The sequence below is a fragment of the Ursus americanus genome, chromosome 18, assembly GCF_024610735.1.
Source record: "Ursus americanus isolate L20-20 chromosome 18, mUrsAme1.1.p, whole genome shotgun sequence".
In the NCBI taxonomy this organism is placed as follows: domain Eukaryota; kingdom Metazoa; phylum Chordata; class Mammalia; order Carnivora; family Ursidae; genus Ursus; species Ursus americanus.
This window is the reverse complement of record NC_142144.1, coordinates 50,931,073-50,935,240: the sequence shown is the minus strand read 5'-3', so window position 1 is coordinate 50,935,240 and position 4,168 is coordinate 50,931,073. Positions and strand designations below refer to the sequence as shown.

The 4,168-nt window shown below is 37.0% G+C and overlaps 1 non-coding gene across 1 annotated transcript; it reads left to right on the top strand.

Moving 5' to 3' along the window:
• Positions 1 to 2,674: 2,674 nt before the first annotated feature.
• Positions 2,675 to 2,778, top strand: LOC123781391 (small nucleolar RNA U13). The gene has a single exon (XR_006776720.1). It is a non-coding gene; the product is annotated as a small nucleolar RNA U13 (small nucleolar RNA).
• The last annotated feature ends 1,390 nt before the right edge of the window (positions 2,779 to 4,168 follow it).

Sequence of the window (4,168 nt, the reverse complement as noted above, 5' to 3'; positions counted from 1 at the left end):
TAGATTAAACAAAAGAAATACAACATCTTTCACAAGAGAGGGAAGCTTTCTTGTTGTTTAATTACTTGATAAAATTTTATTTATTTATGTAAAAAAATTTTAAAGATTTTTAAATTTTTATTTTTATTCATTTATATATTTTAAAAGATTTTACTTATTAATTTGGGAGAGAGCGAGAGAACAGGCACAAGCAGGGAGAGTGGTAGAGGGAGAGGGAGAAGCAGGCTCCTCCCTGAGCAGAGAGCCATGCTCGGGCCTTGATCCCAGGACCCCAGGATTATGACCTGAGCCAAAGGCAGACTCTTAACTGACTGAGCCACCCAGGCACCCTGAAAGTTTGTTTTTGTTTTTGTTTTTGTTTTTGTTTTTAAGTAATCTCTACACCCAACATAGGGCTTGAACCCTGAGATCAAGAGTTGCATGCTACTGACTGAGCCAGCCTGGCACCCGTTGATAAAATTAATTTTATTTATTTGTTTAATTAATTTAGTTTTTTAAAAGATTTTATTTTAGGTTATCTCTACACCCAAAGTGGGGTTTGAACCCACAATCCTGAGATCAAGAGTTGCATGCACTACCAACTGAGTCAGCCAGGCACCCCTGACAAAATTAATTTTAAACATTTATAAGAATAATAAACAACATTATTAAAAGTCCTTCCTGTTGAGGTGGTGTTCCAAAGTGACTGTGATGTGGACTGATGGCCAATAAAAGATTTGTATGTACAAGGAAAAAAAAAAACCCAAAAAACAAAGTGAGTCATGAGACAGACCAATATGTAGATTTTCGAAGGAATAGTAACCCATCTTGGACCCCATGCCAACTCTAAGAACATTAAAAAGTTTCAGATGTGGGGGGACTCAAGGACAATTTTGAAGAGATTTCTTTGGAGAAAATTTATGATTTATTTTGTGTCCCAGATCACCAAGCAACAGAGATAGAAAGTTCCTCCCAACTCTCCAGTCAAGGACTTTAAGAAGCCCTCTTGGAGAACTTGATATACATCTCCCTTGGTGGGGGGATGTGGAGGGTAGGGCAGACTGGAGCCTTGTTGACTTCTGACCAAGGAGACTCATGCAGGGGAGCTGGGTGGCTCAGTCAATTAAGCATCTGCCTTTGGCTCAGGTCATGATCCCGGGTCCTGGGATCGAGCCCCATATTGGGCTCCCTGCTCGGTGGGTTGCCTGCTTCTCCCTTTCCTTCTCCCTCTGCCACTACTCCCTGCTTGTGCATGCTCACTCTCTCTCAAATACATAAATAAATAAAATATTTTAAAAAAGAAGAAGACTCATGCAGAGGGCAATGAGTTTCCAAGAATGAGACGATGTGGAGTACCGTTGGAAAACCAGAAGTTGATGGAGAGCAGCAGACAGAAATTCTTTTGCCCATGTCACAGGAGTGAAAGGTGGAAGATACAAGCAAGGAGCCTCAGAAAAATCTACAAAAGTCTTCAACACAGAAGAAGACAGCTTTAAACTCTTACTGGACCTTTGGACCCTGCAGTTCCAATCATAATTCCCATAATTAGTTTGACGGAAATGTATACATATATAAATCAAAGGCATGTACAAGATGTTCATAGCAGAATTTTTCATATTAGCTCAAACTGAAAGCTTTCTAAATGTCTATCAACAGTGGAATGGATAAGTAAATGTGATATATTCATAGAATAGAGTATTATCCAGCAATAAATTAGAGAATGGCTTGCTGAATCATTTAATCACATGGATAAATCTCACACCCATTGAGTGAAAGAAACCAGATACAAAATAGTACACTCCGTATAATTCCATTTATGGAAAGGTAAAAAAAAAATAGGCAAAACTAATCTATATTGATAGAGATAAGCATAGTGATTAAGAGGTGGTATAAGGGAGAGTTCTGGGGTCTGGAAATATTGAGTTTTTTGATCTGGGAGCTAGTTACATGGATGTTCTCATTTTGTAAAGCTCCACTGCGGCGTATGATGTATAATATTTTAATCTAAAAAATTACAGACACAAATTTCCTAGACCCAAAGAGTATGAGATTATCTTACGATAGAAGTTAAGTATAAATTGTCTGCTCCCGGTTCTACCTCCTTCCTCAAAGTAGTAAATGAGAAAAGAAGAAATTCACTATGTTTTCCTCCGTAAATGCAAGCATCCCACCTGAAACCAGGCCCTACCTAAAGGTGTGCAGCTGGGGAAATCTTAACCTGTGCATGCAGATTGAAGTGTTAATATATGTTGATTCATATCTTGGACAAGACATTCTAATTACTGAATTAAAAATAGATTTGCCTCTTATGATGTTGTCTGGACTTCCAATTATCTAAGCGTGATCAGAAAAGTCAAACCTGAGCTTCATTCAGGAGGGTGGAATAAACCTTGCCCACTGAGTACATTTTAAAGAGATCATGAGAAACAACATATAGGTGCATTTTTATTATATCCTACCGTTTTGCTTGTTTAATATACCACTACAGGGGCGCCTGGTGGCTCAGTCGTTAAATGTCTGCCTTCAGCTCAGGGCGTGATCCCAGCGTTCTGGGATTGAGCCCCACATCAGGCTCCTCCGCTATGAGCCTGCTTCTTCCTCTCCCACTCCCCCTGCTTGTGTTCCCTCTCTCGCTGGCTGTCTCTATCTCTGTTGAATAAATAAATAAAATCTTAAAAAAAAAATACCGCTACAGATCCTTTTGTAGTTCATAAGCGTGATAGTTGAGTGTTCACACTGTTGTGTGGCTTTTGCCTCCCTCAAACCTTGTTACAACATCAGCACATTACCTGTCTGACATGAAAAAAAAAAAAAAAAACCACTTACACTATCAATGCAAAAATAGGCTTTTGGTTTTAAGAAACAGGAAATTAATAAGAGAAAGATAATTTCTTAATGTAAAAATAATTTCTAATGCATAATCAGTCAACCAGTCAAAGGTATATTTAAAGGGAGTAAATGTAAGAATTATTTCACATTAGGGGCGCCTGAGTGGCTCGGTTGGTTAAGCGTCTGCCTCAGGCTCAGGTCATGATCTCAGGATCCTGGGAGTGAGTCCTGTATCAGGCTCCCTGCTCAGTGGGGAGTATGTTTCTCCCTCTGCCTCTCCCCCTGCTTGTGCTCTCCCTCTCTCTCTTTCAAATAAATAAATAAAATCTTTTTTAAAAAGGAATTATTTCACATTAATGTCACAAATAAGATAAATGTTGCCCCTTTTATTGAGAAATTTACTGAGAATTCTATCCAATGTGGTAAACTAGGTAACACAAGTGAGTTATAATTGCCAAGACTGAAGAGAAAAAACTGTCTGGGGTGCCTCGCTGGCTTAGCTGGTAGAGCCCATGACTCTTGATTTTGGGGTTGTGAGTTCAAGCCCCACATTGGGCACGGAGCTGAGTTTTAAAAAATTGCCATTATTCAGAGGCAATATAATTATTACCAAAATATTCCAAGAGAATGAACTAAATGGATATTAGCATTAATTCTGAACTATCTTCAGGTAACTGTAAGAGGAATATATTAAAAGTTAATAGTTTTTCTATATATATTATATTTATATATACATATGATTGTGTTATATGATATACAAATATATATCATATATGACTGTTATATTTATATATTCATGTGATTATATTTATATATCATATAATTCATATATATCCTATAAATATAATCATATGAATATATTAATCATTTGAATATAAAATATAATATATAACTATAATATATTTATCAAACAGGCAAAGGTAACCTGTTTGATAGAGGTCAGGAGAGTGGTTGGATTTAGAGTAATAGTCATGACTGAGAGGTGGTCGAGTTAGAGGATGTAATGGGGGAATCCCATTTACAACAGTGAAAAACCAGGCCAAACAAAAATAAACCTTTAAAACCCAAGTAATAAACTTAATAAGAATTTAAAAGACTCATAGGACAAGAACTATTAAGGTTTATTGAAGTACATAAAAGAGAGTCTAGGATAAATGGAGGAATATGACATCTTCCTGGATGGGAAGACTCAATATTATTAAAATGTCAATTATCCCGTAAGTAATCTAAATATTTCATGTAACTCCTTGATAAATGAATTCTAAAGCTCCCCTGAATGGTTTCCTGTCTCAATTAGAGAAAAGGTCCTATACCACCTATTTTCCTCCTATTACCTTTTATTCCTCATATCCCACCTCTC